Here is a 20764-nt window from a genome sequence, read left to right as displayed (position 1 = left end):
TAAAGTTTCGGGATTGGTCCATATCCTCTTAGAAAAAGGCCATAAATAAAGTAGATGCAGGTAGCAGCAGTTTGTAGAAGACCATGGTATTTCTTTTGTGCCTGAATTGCTTGGCATTATAAACCACCGGCCCCTCCTATGTTTTCTGATTATGGAACGGACGGAGTAGAATGTGGACAACGACTATGATAGTAGACAAGCCCACGGAATTGAAACTTCTGCAGCAGTCAAGAAAACAACAACAACAACAACAACAACAACAACAACAACAACTGAAACTTAGGGTGGCAAAATGCGGATGAAAACTAAATTTTATTCCTTTTTTGAGAAAACAAGTTACAACTTTTGATCTTTTCCACAAACTTGTGCTGCATCTCCTACTATACTGTGTATACAACATGTATAGATTTGCTTGGGAAACAAAACCATCTCTTTCGCTATATCAAGACAAGAACACAAACTTGATCGATCGATCTATCCTGGGATTCAGGTCCCATGTATATGATGCCGTTGTAGAGAAACTGCATACAAGGCGACCTCGACATCAGTTAATGATGCTGTGGGTCTGGGCCACCGGGACTCTTCCTCTTAGAGCCGCCAATGTCGACGACACCGTCGTCGTCCGCCTGGACCATCTCCTCCCGCAGCACCTTTCTTACAAAACGCCCTCTCGTCAACATCGTCGGCGCCACTGTTCCCCATTGCCGGCCACCTGGCGCAGCTGCGACGAAAGAGGACGAGAGAAGCAAGAGCGCGCAAGCCACCACCACCACACCTCGGCGCAGCTGCGACGAAAGAGGACGAGAGAAGCAAGAGCGCGCAAGCCACCACCACCACACCTCGGAGTACGAAAGCCTTGGCCATGCCCTTGCGCGTGCAAGCTCAGGAACCTATCTCCACTCTACAGCAACTGATCTGCTAGCTCAACACAAATGCCACGCAAGTGCTGCTGGATGAATGCCAGAATGCATGCGATGCCATTCCGAGCGGAAGGTGGCTGGTTTATATAGGCGTCTCTTGTGTGCTTGAAGAGCCCGTACGATCGAATAGTGTAGCACTAGGGTGACGTGCACACGCAAGATAGAGCATATCAGATCGGTTGGTGATCGTTGCTCCGTCGTCTCTGAGTTGTCCCGTGCACTTTCCACGGGTTCCGCTTCCACCAATCTGCCAGCCCCGGTGTGCGATAAGAAGGACGGCTGGCCGGCCGGCCGCTGAACTTCGAAATGGCGCCGATAGGGTCGCCGGGGCCCGGCCGGTGCTGACAAGATATTAACAAGTGAAGATCATGTGGATGCCGGTAATGGAGTAACTAGCACTGATGGGGTATGGTATATGTTTGGTTTGGCGTGCATGGCCTGTGCCGCCCTTCCGTACGTGCGCCGGCCCTTGCTTTGACGGAAAGCCATGTGGCGGCGTGGCGCTAATCTCGACCTCGATCGTGCAACTAATGGCGATGATCTGTGGGTCCGTTGTCGTTTTGAGTTGCCAATTACTAGTTTTTTTTTTGCATGGTACCAATTACTAGTTGAGAGATCTCTAAAACCAGCTGCTCGAATTCATCCGTGCCCTTTCAAAAAGCAAAAAATAATATACGCTTTAGATCACTACTTTAGTAATCTATAAAACGTCTTACATTTATTTACAGAAGGAGTATATATCATGTGAGTGCGTGCATCATTGGATATGTTCTCGTGACTAACGTAAAGAATAAGGATATGTTCTTGTGACGTCCAGTCGATCGTGTGGTCAGCTGTGAGAGGATACTCCGTGAGCTCAACTGAATAAACTGCATGCAAGGAGACCTCGACATCAATTTACCCAGTAATAAGCAAGCACTCGAGGAGTTGTGGATGCTGAGCACAGCTTGATTTTCCTTTTCTTTCATATGGATTGTTATGGACAGAGTCAGACCTGCCAAATGCGAATGCAAAAGAATAACAACTTTTATCGCAGTAGTGGCGGTACACTGGACATGCAGAAAATGTAGTGCAATTTTGTCAACCTCTCCTGGTGGACAATAGAGTATTGCCCAATACTTTTTCCCTCCAATACCCTGAATAGAAATCCTATATCCAGACGGATAGTCTAAACTTTCTACATATCCATCTGACCGTTACACTTTTCGTTTTGCTGACAAAGCAAACTTGACTGCTTCTTAAACCAATTAGCTAGCTGCTCAGCTAAAAAAAAAAAGCTAGGTGCTCAGCTAAAAAGAAAAGGCTAGCTGCTAGCTAAATGACAAGCTCCTCTCTCTCTCTCTCTCTCTCTCTCTCTCTCTCTCTCTCTCTCTCTCTCTCTAGTATGAGTTAAGTCAAGCCAGTTAATTAATTCGAGCATGATGTCCAATTGGCCACTTAATCAGAAGTTCAGTTGGACAGACAGTTGATAACCTAAATCCAACTCCAACCGAACTATCCACTTGGCTAATGGCCACGGCGATATTAGCAGGTCGACGCACGAGTGCTTTGCACGCATGGTTTCTGGTACTGTCGGCGCACGCTGTGACGCTGATAGGAGGAATAAATTGGCTCGTGGCAGACAATCCCCCGTGAGATCTGCTGAAAATTTTGTACTATAACCTTTTTGGTCATCGGTCGTGTAACTCCTGTGTGAGAAAAAGTAAGGCGTTGTCCTTGTCTTTTTTGCCAGCAGTTCTCGTGGTGACTGTAATTTGCCGTTGTACATATGTTGACTGTAATTTTCTCTAACAAGCAGCTATGGCTAAAATTTGACTGTCTTTAGACAGATTATTGTATGGGTCATCAACACTGATGTATGTAAGTAAGATGAAACGATTTTAGAGGAAATCTAGCAGAGTCACCATTTCGGGTCGATCGTGCATAATAACCACCAATATAATAATTTTGGCCCAAAGCGCACTCCAACTGAGTTGCCATATGGACTTGAGTTTTCATAATTTATAGAGGAGATTCCATATATAACCAGCGAGTCTCTATATTTGGAGGCTGGGGATGTTGGTTTGGAATACGTGCCATCCTCCAACCATTCGCCCAGGATGGAAGTTTTAGCCTGGCATCTTATTCTCGTGCGCGCAGCCCGGTCAATGGCGCGATCATCCGTATGGCTTCCGTTTCCGCTCATACCAATGTCGCAGCCGCATTTTAACCCGTTGCCGTGTTTTGCACCCTCATGCCACAAATCAACACCCATTTGCCACCGCACGCGGCAAATAAACCCCCATCGCCGCCACAATCACCCCCCAAGCCTCTCGAGCGCAACTTTTTATTGGTGATGTCAGTTGAAGAGTTGAATGTGAGGGGAATGGACAGAGTGAAAGTGATTCGCTCATGGGTTACTTCCATGACTTCTCTTTCACTACTTGGTCTGGAAGTGTGTATTTAGTTAAGTCAACTAGGAGTTTTTATTTTATTTTGAGAAGCAGAGTATAGACACAGACACTTACATACGTGCACACACACTCATTCTACCCCTGTAAGCACCTCTAAGAGACCTAGCCAATAGATCTTGAGATTGACTAAGTCACATAGATGCCTTGTAGTTGACGGGCACGCCATACTGCTGAATCACCAAAAAGCCTGAAATAAAAGTAAGAAAGTGTGACCAACCTTGCCAAGTCTAGGACCTTAACCCCGATGAGCAGGTTCCACCATAACTAGCCATCTGAGGTGTGCTCTGTCCGCAGTTAACTAAACGTCCTGGTGCATAATACCCCCTCTGCAGTTAACTAAACAACCTGTCCGGAGTATAAGTCTTTCTAGAGATTCCAACAAGTGACAACATACGAAGCAAAATGAGTGAATCTACTTTAAAATATGTCTACATACATCCGTATGTTGTGGTCCATTTAAAATGTCTTGAAAGACTTATATTTAGAAACGGAGGGAGTATGTACAAACTGACCACAGATTGAAAAATTGGTCCTCCAAATACTAGAATGTAGCAGGGAGACTAAAATAAAATTTGGACACCGACTATGATAGACAATCCCATAGAACTGAATCTTGTGCAAAGGGGTGGCAAAATGCAGACGGAAAATTAAATTTTATTCCTTTTGAGACAACGAGTCAGAACATCTGATCTTGTTCCACAAACTTGTGCAGCGTCTCCTACTAGCTATACCGTGTAAATGCAACATGTATACGTTTGCATGGGAAACAAAACCATCTCTTTCGCTATATCAAGAAAAGAACAGAAACTTGATCGATATCGATCTATCTTAGGATTCCGGTCCCATGTACGTATCTGATGCTGTTGTAGGAAACTCCATGCAAGGAGACGTCGACATCAGTTAATGATGCTGCGGGTCTGGGCCACCGGGACTCTTCCTCTTAGAGCCGCCAATGTCAACCACACCGTTGTCGTCCACCTGGACCGCCTCCTCCCGCAGAACCTTCCTCACAAAACGCCCTGTTGCCATTGTCGTTGCCGCCATCGTGGCCTTTCCCCCATGATCCCATTGTCGACCAGCCGGCTCTGCCGCAATGAAAGAGGACGAGAGGAGCAAGAGCGCACACACCATCAGCGTGGCACCGCGGAGTACGCAAGCCTTGGCCATGCGCATGCAAGCTCAGGAACCTACCTGCAGTGTCGCAAATGTCACGGCAACTCTGAGAGTGATGAGTAGTAGATAGATATGTAGTGGTGGGTGAATGCCAGAATGCAAGCGATGCTATTTCTAACAGGAGGTGGCTGGTTTATATAGGCGTGTGCTTGAAGAGCCCGTACAAAGCTAGTGTAGCACCTTCCAGAAAAGAAAGTAGCTTAGTGTAGCAGTCAGCGACGTGCACACGCGAGATATAGAAGATATCAGATCAAATCGGTTGGTAGTCGTTGCTAGGTCGTTTCTGCCTTTGTCGTGTGCACTTTCCATGGGTTCAACCAAATTAATCCAGCGGCCCGGTGTGCGATAAGACGGCCGGCCTGCCGGCGAGCTCCGAAGTGATGTGCGATAGTGTCGCCGGGGCTCGGCCGGTGCTGGCCAGAGATTAACAAGTAAAGGTCAAGTGGATGCAGGTAATGGAGTAGCTAGCACTGATCGGAAATGTCAGGTTTTGGCTGCATAGCCTGTGCCGACCACCCGTACGTGCATCCGGTGGCCACCTCCTTGTGGTGCGCCGGCCGTTGCTTCGTCGGAAAGCTATCATATCATATCGCTAAGCTCGATCTTGAGCAACTAATGGCGATAGATCTATACGTCAACGTGTGTATTAACTCGGTGCATCCCCTGGTCGTTTGACTTACCAACCAGGTGAGATCTCAACGTCATTTTCACCACGAATTAATCAACCCAAACGCCCACAAGGTTTGTGCTGTGTTTTTCTGTGTATGCATGTGCGAGGATTATAAGCAAGCACTCGTGGAGTTGTGGATGCTGAGCACACATTCTGGATTTTCTTTTCTTGCATAAAATATTGATTGATACTGTTATGAAAAAGAACCACAACTTTTATGCCCCCTAGTAATGCTGGTACACTGGAAATTCATACACAAAATATGTACAACTTTGTCAACCTCTCTTGGTGGAGAATAGACTATTGCCTTATATTTGTTCCCTCCAATAACTTGAGTAGAAATCCTATATCCAGAAAGATATTTTGAGCTTTCTACATATCTATCTGAGTATCTGACCATCACACTTCTCTTTTTGCCGACAAAGCAAACATGGCCGACTCTTAGGCCAATTAGCTGCTATCTAATTGGCTTGCTCCTCTCTCTCTCTCTCTCTCTCTCTCTCTCTCTCTCTCTCTCTCTCTCTCTCTCTCTCTCTCTCTCTTAAGTAAGTCACATCATAGGCTTAAAGTCCACTTGGCCACTTACTCACAAGTTCAGTTGGACAGGCAGTTGTAACCTAAATCCATGTCCAACCAAACTGTCCACTTGGCTAATGGCCACCGAGATATCAGCATGCATACGGTTTCTGGTCCTAACGACGCACGCTGATAGGAGAAAGAAATTGGCTCGTGGCGGACAATTATGTATGATCTCTGCTGACAATTTTGTAGTATATCACCTTTCTTTTGGTCTTCGATCGTGACTCTTGAGCGATATAAGTAAGGTGGTGTCCTTTCCTAGTTTTGCCAGCTGTTCTCTATAGTGTAGTCGACAAATACCAAATACTCCCTCCTGTACAAAAGGCCACATTGAGCTTGTAATTTCCTTAAATCCACTAGAACAATCCATCTAGATTTTTCGAAATCGATCTTCATAAATTCTGGTGACAACTTACAAACGGTAATTTGTTGTTGTGCAGATCTTGTATGCAAATTTCTCTCACATGTAGCTATGGCTAAAATTCGGTTTTTTATAGATAGACTATAGTATGGGTCATCCACATTAATGTTTGTAAGTAAGATGGAGAGATATTAGAGCAACTCTAGGAGAGTCTCCATATCAGGCCAATCAGCATAATAACCGCCGATACAATGATTCTGGCCTAAATACACACTTCGCCAATGACCGCCATAATTTATGGAGGCGCTTCATATCTAGCTCACGAGCCATTGTATTTGGAGGCTAGGGATGTTGGCTTGGAGCGCGCCTTCTGCCAATCGCTCGTGTGGGAGGGAAGTTTTAACCCGGCCTCTCCTTCCACGCGTAGCCTGGTCAATGGTCCGACCATACGTACGGTTACCGTTTTTGCCCTGCTAATAATGCAACCGCATTTCGAGTAGGAAGAGCGCCAATTAATGGCCGCCACCATGTTTTGCACCGGCACACGACAAATCAACACCCATTTCCAACGACACGAGGCAAATCAGACCCTGTCTCCCACTGGAGTGCGCCCCTTCGTGTGTGTATATCGTCGCCGCCACACTCACCCCCAGGCCCCACTTTCACATCTTTTTTTTATGGTGATGCCAGGAGAAGAGTTGAAGGCGAGGGGAACTGAGATTGAACATATAAAGCCTCAAGAAGTGCTAGGCAGGACGAAGCCAGCCACGTCGCCCCTAAATCGCTATGAATAGTGTTGCTGCCACCGCCTGTGAATTTCGTGCCCCGCCGAGGACATTTTAGTAATTTCGCGTCCAGACAAACACGGTGAAAACCCTAGCCTATCGACAGCCTACTCTCATCCCCAATCCCATGCCTCCTCTTCTCCCAATCCCCGCCTCCTCTCCTCCTCCCCAATCCGCCGCCTCCTCTTCTCCTCCCCAATCCGTGAGCTCTCACCACCAAGAAGCCGTGGGCTCCTCTTCTCCTCCCCAATCGTGAGCCCTCATCACCAAGAAGCCACGGGGGGACTACGCTGCCGCTGGAAGAAAAAAGGAAGAGGAGGTGGCACAAGGGAGACTAGAAAAGAAGCAGCCAAGGATCTATGGCGGGGGAGACCAAGGAGACGCAATCAAGCATATGTTCTTTGAGTTTAGATGTTGGATACTCTATGTGAAAATGCAAATGAAAGGTGCAGTGGCTCAGTGCTTTAGGTTGTTGGTTACAATGTGGGACCATAAATAAATAGAAGTTGTTAACCACAATGGAAGTTCATTGGCTCTTTATATCCTTTTGAACAAGGGATTGCATGAATATGGGTTTCCTTTCCTGTAGCGAATAACTATTGTTTTTAGAAGCAATCATGTTAAAAACAACATTCAGCTTTATTCAATTGCATTTGACCCTTTCTGCAATCTTTAGAAGCAAAAGTATAGCCCGGAGCAAAATGGATGAAACTGGATAAAGAGGCAGTGTTGTAGGAGCAAAACGGTGCAACCGATGAAGCCAACACAGACGACGATTAATTTCTCTAGCCTTGTGGTAGGCTGATTCTGAATCATATCCTTTTTTTAGAAACTGTAACACAATTGCTTAAGCTGACATTTTGGTAATTGTGTAAGCTGAACCATGATGCTAATCTGAACAACTTGCTCTCTTTTTCTCCCATGGGATCACATCTTGGTAGTTGCATAACCTAAACCATGATGCTTTCTTGTTGCAGCTGTAGTATCTAACGATTTTGTGAGATAATGTAGTTAAGCCGCGAGTTTTTCTTCTGTTTCAACAAACAGAGTTTGGTAGTTGCATAAGCTAAACCATGATGCTTTCTTGCTGCTGGTGTACTCTCTAATGGAATTGTGAGATAATTTAGTTAAGCTAATCTATTGGTATGCACTCTAAAAAAATCACAGGACGAAGAAGTGTTAGGCAGGACGAAGCCAGCCACGTCGCCCCTAAATCGCTATGAATAGTGCTGCTGCCACTGCCTGTAAATTTCTTGCCCTGCCGAGGGCATTTTAGTAATTTCGCGTCCAGTCAAATACGGTGAAACCCCTAGCCTATCGACAGCCTCCTCTCATCCCCAATCCCATGCATCCTCTTCTCCCAATCCCCGCCTCCTCTCCTCCTCCCCAATCCGCCGCCTCCTCTTCTCGTCCCCAATCCGTGAGCCCTCACCACCCAAGAAGCCATGGGCTCCTCTTCTCCTCCCCAATCGTGAGCCCTCACCACCAAGAAGCGACGGGGGGACTGCGCCGCCGCTGGAAGAAAAAAGGAAGAGGACGTGGCACGAGGGAGACCAGAAAAGAAGCAGCCAAGGATCTATGGTGGGGGAGACCAAGGAGACGTAGCCGGCAGCCAAGGGGGCGGGGTCCAAGGCCAAGCCTTCGCCGCCGCCGGCGTTGGCAGAAGTGGAGGCGGATCAGATACCCTAGGTCATCGGGGATTGGTCAAGGACAAGCTCGTCCGGGTCGTCATGGCCGGCGCCGGCAAAGCGGGAAGGCGGAGGTGTCATGGACAACGACCCCATGGCCACCTTCGCCGAGAGCGTCCGCATCTTCATCCACTACTTCTCCGCCACGGACATGCCTCCTGCCTTGCATCTCCTTGTTCTTCCTCATCCCCGTTTTTGCTATGTTTTTGGGAGTAATCCTTATTGATTTGATGCCGTTTTTTTGGTAATCTGGTTGGCGAATTTGATGCTTGTGTGAAATATTTGGGGCTTCTTCGGGGCAGAAAATAGCGGTAGTTAATTTATTCGCATTAGTTAGCCCTGCTGGTTTAGGATCTGCATCGTTGAGGTCTTTCGCTAATTGCTCTGTTCTTTGGTCGAGGGGAAGACGTCCAAGATCATAATATTAGGCTTCTCCCCGTTATGTGATGTTTATGGGATGATGATCGTAACATGAGTGTGATCTTATTTGCAGGGAAGACCTACGACATGTTTGCAGGGACAGAAAGATACATAAGATCAATGTTGAATACGTCTTCAAGGTGCTCGATGGGATTGAGTTCCTAGGGTTTTTAGAGCCCCTGATCAAGCATTTGAAGGTCCGTGTGGTTGTCTACTTGTCTCCTCCATTCTGTTACAGTCTGCTGTTATTGCTCAGTTGTGTCAGTCAAGCATATGTTCTTTGAGTTTAGATGTTGGATAGATAAATAATTTTATGTGAAAATGCAAATGAAAGGTGCAGTGGCTCAGTGCTTTAGGTTGTTGGTTACAATGTGGGACCATAAATAAATAGAAGTTGTTAACCACAATGGAAGTTCATTGGCTCTTTATATCCTTTTGAACAAGGGATTGCATGAATATGGGATTCCTTTTCCTTTAGCGAATAGCTATTGTGTTTAGACGCAATCATGTTAAAAAGAACATTCAGCTTTATTAAATTGCATTTCACCCTTTCTGCAATCTTTAGAAGCAAAAATGCAGCCCGGAGCAAAATGGATGAAACTGGATAAAGAGGCAGTGTTGTAGGAGCAAAACGGTGCAATCGATGAAGCCAACGCAGACGACGATTAATTTCTCTGGCCTTGTGGTAGGCTGATTCTGAATCATATCCTTTTTCTAGAAACTATAACACAATTGCTTAAGCTGACATTTTGGTAATTGTGTAAGCTGAACCATGATGCTAATATGAACAACTTGCTCTCTTTTTCTCCCATGGGATCACATCTTGGTAGTTGCATAACCTAATCCATGGTGCTTTCTTGTTGCAGCTGTAGTATCTAACGATTTTGTGAGATAATGTAGTTAAGTCGAGTTTTTCTTGTGTTTCAACAAACAGAGTTTGGTAGTTGCATAAGCTAAACCATGATGCTTTCTTGCTGCTGGTGTACTCTCTAATGGAATTGTGAGATAATTTAGTTAAGCTAATCTATTGGTATGCACTCTAAAAAAATCACAGGAGCCATTCAGAAAAATGTGGGGTGCTATTAGAAATTGGTTATTTAATGTACAGATTCACATGACTGACTAAAAATTTGATTGTGACACTACAGATTCGTAGAGTTCTTTGTTGTTGAAAGGGGATTTATGGAAGGTTTGTTTATCTCTTCTTCTGTTCCAAATTTCAATTTTGCATTTTCTAGCACTGCCATCTTTTCTCAAAATATTTTTGGTTGCTTTGGTAGGAAAACATACAGAAGGTAGTATTCCATCATCACTGACTTTTTTAAGTTAAATGCAGTTCTAATGCAATTTCCACATAAATATACACTACTAGGGAAAACCCTAGTAGTAGCGCGGGTTTAATGCCCACTAGTAGCGCGGGACACCGCGCTACTAGTAAGGCGCTACGGCTATTCCTTAGCAGTAGCGCGTTCGACACGCGATACTGCTAATACATATAGCCGCAGCGTTTGTCCACTCCCGCGATACTGCTAATATAGCTAGTAGTAGCGTGTTTACTCTCCATCGCTACTAGTATTTTTTTTCTCATTTTTTAAATTTTTAGTGTATTTATACGCCGTTATACAAATTTTGGTGCAATACCAATTATGAGGTTGTTATATCAATATGTCCATATGCCAAATGAAGGTGGATTAGGTTCAAGTGGAGGCAACATGTGGTGCATGTCAAAAGTATACTACTAATCCAAACTTGATCTAGTTTGGACTAGTAGTACTATCGATGTACACCACATGTTGCCTCCACTTGAATCTAATCCGCCAACACAAGCTATTTAATCATCATCATAGTCATTACCACCAACTGTAGCTATTTAATCATCATAGTCATAGTGTAGCACACATCATCATCTTCAAACTCATTCTAGCTAACTAATCACCACCAACACTAGCTGTAGTAGCTATCTAATCACCACCAACACTAGCTAATAATATTCATCATAATCATTACCACCAACACTAGCTATTTAATCATCATAACTCATTTCTAGCTAGCTAATCACTCCTGCTGCTCTCTCTCTCAGGTAAAATAACATAAAACATGTGTAGCACTCCTGCTTCATCAAGTTGGAGCATGCAGATGAACCTATCTCCTAATCTTGGGTTGCGCTTCTGATTGCTGCCCCCTAGTACTTCTCTGCGATCGTTCATAATTTTGCTCCAGTCTTTCACTATTAAGCATTCCTTGCTATTAGAAATCCTTAATGCACTAAAGTGCATTGTAGGATATCTTGGCCGTAAGCTAATAATTCTCATGGGACCTTTAGTCTCGATCCAATGAGGCACAACATTCATCGGGAGTCCCTGTTGAAGAACATCGTATAGTAACATACTTAGCAATGAAGTTTAGCTTAAAAAATAATGTATGCAAAAGATGTACTGAGGACAAATAGTAAAAATCTTACCATCTTTCCTAAATAGATGTTACCATAGTTCAGTACGAACACTATTGGTCGCACGTTTTGAGTACTAAGATTTTTAAGTCCAGGAAAATAATTTGTCTTGACAGTATGAAGATCCTCAAGCCATGAAACATAATGACCTATCTCCTCACCGTTTTGTTCAGCCGCGGGATAGTGGACGGTCATGTCTACCAAGCGCCAGACATGTTTGCTTGAATGGAAATAAGCTGTCAATAGAAATTAGTCGTCAACTATTTTTGAATAAACAATATCGAAGACATAAATATGGTTAAGAAACTCAAATAATGATATAACTGGAGGCGTCTGCACATCGACCCAGATGTCTCTATTACCTTCAATATCATCTTCGGGACGAATATCAAAGGTGATAAACATATCAGGCTCAAATGCATAAGCCTTGCATAGTGCTTGCCAAGTTTTGCATCCAAAATATGTGTAGGTGTCTGCGTTGTATAATTTTGCGTGGAAAGTATAACCATGCTCGGTCTTCAAGTAAACTCTCTTTACCTCCATAGTAGTTTTCATAGGACTGAAACCTATCTTATCCAAGACAAAAACTCTTGCATGATAGGGGATACGCTAGTAGAATAGTAAAATATTTAAATTATAAGTTGAAGCAAATGAAGCAGATGTCATGCTTAATTACGAAAAACGACTTGTCGTTGTGACTTACTATATCCACTTCTAAGTTCTCGTCCAGCTTGATGTTGAAGCGCCTATCATCATCTAGAAAGATTCTGTCGCACAGGTCGCGCTCGTCTTCGCAGTATTCGCAAATACCGAAATCCTTTTCGTCGTCAGACATTTCCTATGTTCATAGTTGAAACATTAATTGAAAATCGATCGAAGGCAACTACCAGGATACTCAACACACAAATCCGGGGCACTCGATATTTCCTACATATTTTGGCACAAGTCATGCCAAAATTCACGGAAAAATCCGGCATGACCTTTGCTAAAATAGGACATATCGAGCGCCTGAAATTTGCCGGAACGGAAATGAATCAACACTCTGGCAAAACATAGGCCACTCGGAGGTGTAACCTGCAAACATGACCGGCCACTTGGGTAAGCACATATCCTATTTGAGCAACACAAGATATACATTTCAAAATACCTTATAGGACTCATATTGACATGAGCATTCAATAAGTAAAACCAAATCGTAAAATAAGTAAGTATTCAATTTAGCATGCATTCAATAAGCAAAAGTAAATCATCTCATGCATCCGTACATCATCGAATATTATCACTAATACATCCCGAATAGTATCATACATATAACACCACTAATACAACTAAAACCCTAGCACACGACGGGTATCGGCGCGGGCCGTGGACACCCAAAGAGAAGGAACCATCACAGGATCATAGGTCCAGTGAGATCCCTGGAGAACCTGCCAGGAATTGGAGAACCCGTGCTCCAACGCAAACAAGTAGTGACGGACATGCGCGCCCTCCTCACTGACACGGTGACGTACCACCTCCGCGGGGTCCTCGAGCCTCTGGACCGTCACTGGCCCACGCGACCGCCACCAAAGAAGGTTCGGGTCAACGACGGGCTGACTCCTCACCAAGCCCCCCCCCCCCCCCCCCCCCCCGTAGGTAGCGCCTCCCAGTACCAGCCTGGCGGAGCCCAGTCCCGGACATGGCCCATCTGGTCAAGCAGGTGTCCTCCGCCGAGTCGACGACGATGGGGATGCGGGATAGGCATCATCGACGTCGATGCGAGAATAATTGCTTTAACTAAAAAAATAACAACAAATGTGACATGTTCAACTAGTTCTATTAATTCAACTAGTTTTTACTAAAAATAAACTTATTATAAATAAAAATAAACTAGTACCTAATTAGTACCTAGTTCTTACTAACTAATTAGTACCTAGGAACTACTGCCCTAATTACCATCTAATTTGATGAACCTAGGGGTGGAAAGTGGTAGCGGATATTCCAATTATCCAACTTAAAACTGAAATAAGTGGTCAAATTTTACTCGTTTTATTATGCATTACAATAGTGTTTATTCATCATCTAAGAAAACATCCGAGCCGCATCCGTATCCGATAACATCCGCATCTGATTCGTTTCCACCCATAGATGAACCCTAACTAATTTGATGCAACTAAAATTTGAAGAACCCTAGGCAGAGGTAGGGGAGGGGGAGGAGCAGGCGTGCTCACCTCGGGTGCCTGCGGCGAGGGAGGGGCAAGCGGCGTCGAGGTCGGGGTCGGGGCTCGGGCGCGCGGCGGAGGGCGGCGTCGAGGTCGGGGTCGGGGGCGGCGTTGAGGTCGGGGGCGGCGTTGAGGTCGGGGTCGGGGGCGGCGTCGAATCTGGGGTCGGGGGCGGCGTCGAGGGTGTGCGGAGAGCGATGGGAGAGCGCGTGGCAGCCGACGGGTGATGGCGGCGGCGACAGCGCGAAGGAGTTGGATTTGGGGGAAGTGGTCGTGGGGAAGAACGAATCGCGCGGTTAAGTCAGAAGTAGCAGTAGCGTGTTCTAGGAAGTGCGCTACTGATAAGCTAGCTACAACGCGTTCCTCGATACGCGCTGCTGCTATTCCATTCTCTTTTTTCCCCTTTTTCATTTATTTTTCTTTACAGTTTATTTTTTCCTTTCACCTTTTTCTATTTCTTTCATTTTCATTTACTTTTCTATTTGCTTTCCATTTAATTTAATTTCCTTTAGCAGTAGCGCCTTTCAGCGTAAACGCGCTGCTACAAAGCAAGTAGCGGCAGCGCGGTTCGACGTAGATCGCTACTACTACGTGTAGCCTATCGGCTAAGCCGGGGGAATTTTAGTAGTAGTGCTTTTATATTTAGGCGCGCTACTGCTACAACTGTATATGTAGCGCTGTTTACATCAGCGCGCTACTGCTACATAGCATCAGCGTGCTTTTTTAACACGCGCTACTGCTAAATTTCTGTGTATAAGGTTTTCCCTAGTAGTGATAGTTTCTGAGTAGCATTTTGTTTAATTAGAAGGTACCTATGTTCCTGCTGAATCGCCTGAATACTTAATTTTTGTTCACAAATGTATTAGCTTCAATTCAGGATCAAACCTACAGTACCTTTACTAATTATACTCGCCAATAGCATCTAGGTCAGAACAATTAATAACAACATTTTCAATTTAATCAACAAATGTGCTATATACTTGTTACAGTCCATTATCTGTTTCTTAATTAATGCTTGCATGTTGCCTCTAACAGCGATGGGGATCTGCTACGCACTTACAGTTCATGCTGCCAACAAATGGCTGGTGTCGCTGCCTATTACTTTGGCTTCTTCACCTTCCGATGCTCTTGACGCAGGTCTTGGAGTCTCCATCTTGTTCCGTATCCTTCTTCTATGTGTTGGTACAACTCAGATCTTCTCTGGTTTAAAATGGTTTGTGGTAACGTGTTAACTGCACATGCAACGTGTTACCATCTCCACTCAAAGATCATTTTCTCCATGTTTATCTACCGGTAGGAGGTAGCTAGGCTGTAGCAACACAAATGCATAGTTTTCTTCTTCTTTTTTTGTGAATTAACGCAAATGATAATTGCGAGAATGCCATTATTATTAATGTACTAATTAAGCTTTCATCCCTGACGCAAACCTCAAGTACCTCACCTTTCTATATAAGAAACTAGCATGCGAACACATAGTTGACTTAAATTAATGTTGTGCTTGCTTATATGAACCATCTTTTGTTTCTTGCAATGGGGGATTTATTAACAAGGATTATCTTGTGGTGTGTAGGCAGCGCGACTGTACCAATGTTACAAGGTTGTTTCATTTGTACAACAACACACATAATGCTCTAAGCTCGTGGTGTTAGTACTAGACATTATTTTGTTACTTTTTACTTTATTCCTTGGGTATACTATACTGCATTTTGTCTCGTGATAAAGGTCAAGAAAGAAAAACCTTGCTTGGATTATCGTATGGGTTGTAAGAAAAATATGTGAATGCATTAGGAACTGTGTACATATAGGTATGATGCAACTCTTTTGAATCTAGAGATTGTATGACACATGCCTCATATTTGTATGGGACTGTACACCTGATCTCCTAAAAGTATTATGTATTGCACATATTTTTAGTTCTTTTGATTTTGCCTTGGTTGTTATTTATGCCTATAGCTTCATGTAGAATGTATGGGATTGTATTTCAGGCACCTTTTTCAATTGTTAGTTGAGGTGCTTCTGATTTTCTGAATGAGTACATAGGTAGTCTTGAAGATGCTCTGTTCTTATTTTTCAAATGTTCACTTTGCTTATTGTCCTTATTCTGGTTCTCCTTGGCATCTTTCTATCAGTGGAGATCCTTGTTTTCAAATAGCAGGGATAGAGGGACAGAAAAGATGTCTAGCTTGCCTGTGTGCTATAACATTAATCATTGCATCGGGCCCAACGTTTTCTATCATTGGAACCTTGATGATTTATCTCATTTGAACATAATCTAACCCCTCTGATCTTTGTCAGTACATGATTGTACACATCCTATGCCCGCTTAATTGTGTGTTTATTTTGTTAATCAAGAAGCCTCTGATTTTATGGCTGGGTAGGTTGAAAATATATAAAACCTTTCTTTTTTTTGGATAATTTGTTTCGCTTTGACCAATCTTTGTTACTTGCCTACACATCTGTGCATAGCGTGCTGCTCTAGCGCGACTGCTTCGTGTGCTGCCTCGAGTCGCGCCGCCACTACGCCCGCGCCGAGGCGGAGGCCGCTGCCACTCTCGACGCCCTCTGCTGCGCGCTCTCGCCGGCGGCGTTCGCAAAGCCTTGTCGCGGCGCTGCAAGTGTTGCCCCCCTCCTCCCCAAGGGCAAGGTGAAGGAAGACGCCCGTGTGGTTCTTCTGCAGCTCGCAGCGAGGATTGCTGTGTCCAACCTGCACAAGAATGCCAAGAAGTCCTTCTCGGAGACGTAAGCCACGGTGCATGTTTCTGGCAGGATTTCCTTCGGTTGGATTTCGTGGATTTAGGTGTTGAAAAATTATGGGCTGTGGATGCAGGATTAAGGACATGTACTTGCACTACAACGAGAGATCTGGGCTGCTTCTTTGTGGCTTCCAAACTTGAAATGTTTGTTTGGAAGTTAGTTTAGTTTTTTGTTGTGGATTCACAGCTTCTCACATATACCATCCTCTTAGACCTTTAGATTTCCAAAGAAACTAAATGATGATATGGTGGTATGGTCTCAATAGTACAACTTAAAGCCTTCCATGCTTTATATTTTCTCTGAAATTTTCTCTTGAAGAATAGTGTATCTATGTTAGATCCGGTGAGAAAAGGCGGCTTCCAAGCAGAGGATGCGGGAGTGTTGGCCACATTTGGTTTTCGACTTGGGTGTCTAAATATTCTCACAATACTTGGCCCCCTCCCGCCCTTTGCGCCATTGGCGCAACTAGTCATCTAGTAGAGTAAAACGATGAGTGGTTTGCCCATGGGCTACTTCCATGACTTCTATCTCACTACTTGGTCTGGAAGTGTGCATTTAGCTAAGTCAACTAAAAGTTTTTCTTGAGAAGCGGAGTATTGACGCAAATGCTCACATACATGCACAAACACTCATTTTACCCCAAGCATCTCTGGAATATCGAGCCGATAGATATTGAGATTGACTAAGTCGCTACAGCCACCTCGTAGTTGACGAGCAGGCCATACCGCTAAAAAAGTAGCACCAGAAAGCCTAAAATAAATTCAGGAAAATGCGACCAACCGTGCCGAATGAGCAGGTTCCAGCATTACTATCCATCTAAGCTATGCTCGTTATCCATAGTTAACTAAAAGTTCTGGTGTATAAATTATGTACAAGTTGACCATGGAATGCAAAATTGTTAACCCAAATACTATAATGTGGCAGGGAGACTAAAATAAATTTTGGGCACTGACTATGATTGAACTGAAGCTTATGGAAAGGGGTGGCAATAAGTGGATGAAAATTAAATAAAATCATTGAAAGAATTGGTCAAAACATTTTGATCTACAAACTTGTGATATATCGATGATGATGTATGTAACATGTATACATATGCATGGCAAACAAAACCATCTCTTCGGCTACATCAAGACAAGAAGACAAACTTGATCCATCGATCGATCTTGAGATTCAGGTACCCTGTACATGATGTCGGGCAAACATATTGTTGTATAGAAACAGCATGCAACCAGACCTCGACATCGGTCAATGATGCTGTGGATCTGGGCCACCAGGGCTGTTTCTCTTAGAGCTACCAATGTCCACATTGCCGTCGCTATCCGTCCGGACCATCTCCTCCCGCAACACCTTCCCGACGGACTGCCACAGCCATTCTCGTTGCCGCTACCATGGGCTCTCTCCCATGATCCCGTTTCCGGCCAGTCGGCTCAGCCACCACCAAAGCAGGCGAGAGAAGCAGCAGCGCGCACACAACCAGCAGCACACCACGGGATACACAAGCCTTGGCCATGCATATGCAAATTTAGGAACCCAAATCTACAACAAGTGATCTGCTCAACTCAAATAATGGCACGGAAATTCTATGAGTGATCAGTAGATGGGCGCTCGATATACCGAGAGTATGCCAGAATACATGTGATGCCATTCCGAGCAGGATTGAGTGTCTTTAGGAAATGTGTAACCGACCCCCAATAAAGCTTTAGAGGAGGATAAATTTGGTTATCCTCCTCGCACCTCTCGAATCCTAAATATACTCCGCGGCCATGAGGAGGTTAAACTATTTTCGCTCCGAGAAGGCGAGAAGGCGCTGGGAGGCAGGGCGGGCCAGGGGCAAACTTACCGCGCCACCAGGGTCGCTAACTGGCTTAACCTGCTTATTCAAAAATTGAGTAATAAACCAACACATGTTTTCTTCGGAAAGGACAGTCTAAACTTTCTAGAGTTATCCATCAAACCGTCACCCTTTTCATTTTGTCGACAGAGCAAACAAGACTACCTCTTACCTAGATCAATTAGCTAATTGGTGAGCTCATCCCGCTTTTTTTAATTAAGAATGGCATGCATGAACCAGCACACATGCCACTTTTGAATCGCGTCAGGGGCTTGGAGCTTGATGTGCACTTGGCCAGTTTTGCTGACCAAATCAGTTGGACAGACAGCTGATAAGCCCAACTCGAACCAAACTGTCCACTTGGTTAATGGCCACAAGGATATCAGCATACAAGCATGTACTAGTGCTTTTCACACAGCCTACGGTTTCTGGTGGCGGCGGTGCACGTTTAGGCGGATTTAATTAACATACTGACAATCTTATAGTGCTCCCTCATCCATTTCTGCGGCAAATAATTCGGGATGGAGGGAGTATTACCTTTTTTTGGTCGTCCATCATCTCGTCTATGTGTGGATAAAATAGGGCCACGCCGGTTTCATCTTTTGTCGGCAATTTTGGTGCTGCGTACACCCTTCTTTGCTGCGTTGGCAGAAAGTAGTACTGTTTTTCAGTAGTGTAGGTCTTACATAAGGTTTCCGGATCAGTTAGGTTAGTTGACAAATACTAGTCTGTATCCCCTTTGAAAAAGGCCATAAATAATGTAGATAAAACTAGCAGCAGTTTGTAAGAACAATCAGTGTGGGTCGTGCGGTCAAAATTAAACAATCAGTGTGTAAGGATTACAACGTTACGTCCTGAAGTTTGTGTGCGAAAATTTGTCATCGGATTGAGTAAAATGCATCCACAGTATATATTGAATGCTCAAGTTGACCACGGAATGAAAAGTTTTTTTCCCTGCAAAAAAAGGAATGAAAAGGTTTTTATCCAAATACTAGAATGTGACGGGGAGACTTAAGTAACATTTGGACACCGACTAGTGTAGTAGACAATCCCACATAACTGAAACGTGTGTACCAGTCAAAAAGAAAAAACTGGAACTTGCGCAAAAGGGTGGAAAAGCGCGATTGGAAAATTAAATTTTATTCCTTTTGACAAAACGAGTCACGACATTTGATCTGTTCCACGAACTTGTGCTGCTTCTCCTACTATATGGTGTATGTAACATGTATACATATATGCTTGCGAAACAAAACCATCTCTTTCGCTATATCAAGACAATAATGCAAACTTGATCGATCAATCTATCTTGGGATTTAGGTCCCATGTATATGATGCCGTTGTAGAGAAACTGCATGCAAGGAGACCCCGACCTCAGTTAATGATGCTGCGGGTCTGGGCCACAAGGGCTATTCCTCTTAGAGCCGCCAATGTCAACGACACCGTTAATGATGCTGCGGGTCTGGGCCACCAGGGCTCTTCCTCTTGGAGCCGCCAATGTCAACGACACCGTCGTCGTCCGCCTGGACCACCTCCTCCCGCAGAAGCTTCCTCACAAAACGCCTTGTCGCCATTGCTGTTGCCGCCACCGTGGCCTTTCTCCCATGATCCAATTGTCCAAAAGTTGCCTCAGCCACCACGAAGGTGGACGAGAGAAGCAGGAGCGCACACACCACCAGCACCACACGGCAGACGACGCAAGCCTTGGCCATGGCCATGGCCATGCAAAGTTTAGAAACCTGTACCTGGTGCCTGGAGCAAGTATCTGCTCAACGGAAATGCCAGGGCAACTCTGCGAGTGATGAGCAGATAGATATGTGCTGGATGAATGCCAGAATGCATGCAATGCCATTCCGCACAGGAGGTGGCTGGTTTATATAGGCGTGTCCTTGAAGAGCCCGTACGAAACTAGTGTAGCACCTTCCAGAAAAGTAAGTAGCTAGTGTAGCACTAGAGCGACGTGCAGGGGCGCGAGATAAAGCATATCAAATCGGTTGGTAGCTAGTCGTTTCCGAGTTGTTCCGTGCACTTTCCACGGGTTCCACCAAATTAATTCACCGGCCCGATGTGCGAGAAGACGGCCGGCGGCCGAGCTCCGTCCGAAGTGGTGCGCGATAGGGTCGCCGGAGCTCGGCCGGTGCTGACCAGAGATTAACAAGTAAAGGTCATGTGGATGCAGGTAATGGAGTAGCTAGCAGTGACCGGAAATGTCAGGTTTTGGCTGCATGGCCTGTGCCGACCACCCGTACGTGCATCTGGTAGCTAGCTCCTTGTGGTGCGCCGGTCCTTGCTTCGACGGAAAGCTATCATTTCATATCGCTAGGCTCGATCTTGTGCGACTAATGGCACCGGTCGTTGACTTAGCAATCAGTTGAGATCTCAACAACATTTTCACAAGGATTTAATCAACCCAAGCGCCCACAAGGTTTGTGCTGTTTTCTTGTGCATGCATGTGCGAGGATAATAAGCAAGCATTCGTGGAG

At 44.8% G+C, this 20764-nt stretch overlaps 1 long non-coding RNA gene across 1 annotated transcript; it reads right to left on the bottom strand.

The window, feature by feature from the left end:
* Window positions 1–296: 296 nt before the first annotated feature.
* LOC120969006 (uncharacterized) lies at window positions 297–965 on the bottom strand. Its single transcript, XR_005763218.1, has 2 exons — window positions 840–965; window positions 297–775 (listed from the first exon to the last, which is right to left on the bottom strand). It is a non-coding gene; the product is annotated as an uncharacterized lncRNA (long non-coding RNA).
* Window positions 966–20764: the final 19799 nt, after the last annotated feature.

This window comes from Aegilops tauschii, chromosome 1 (genome assembly GCF_002575655.3).
Source record: "Aegilops tauschii subsp. strangulata cultivar AL8/78 chromosome 1, Aet v6.0, whole genome shotgun sequence".
NCBI classification, from domain to species: Eukaryota; Viridiplantae; Streptophyta; class Magnoliopsida; order Poales; family Poaceae; genus Aegilops; species Aegilops tauschii.
Note: the sequence above shows the minus strand (reverse complement) of the source record. Positions and strands in the feature narration are given on the sequence as shown.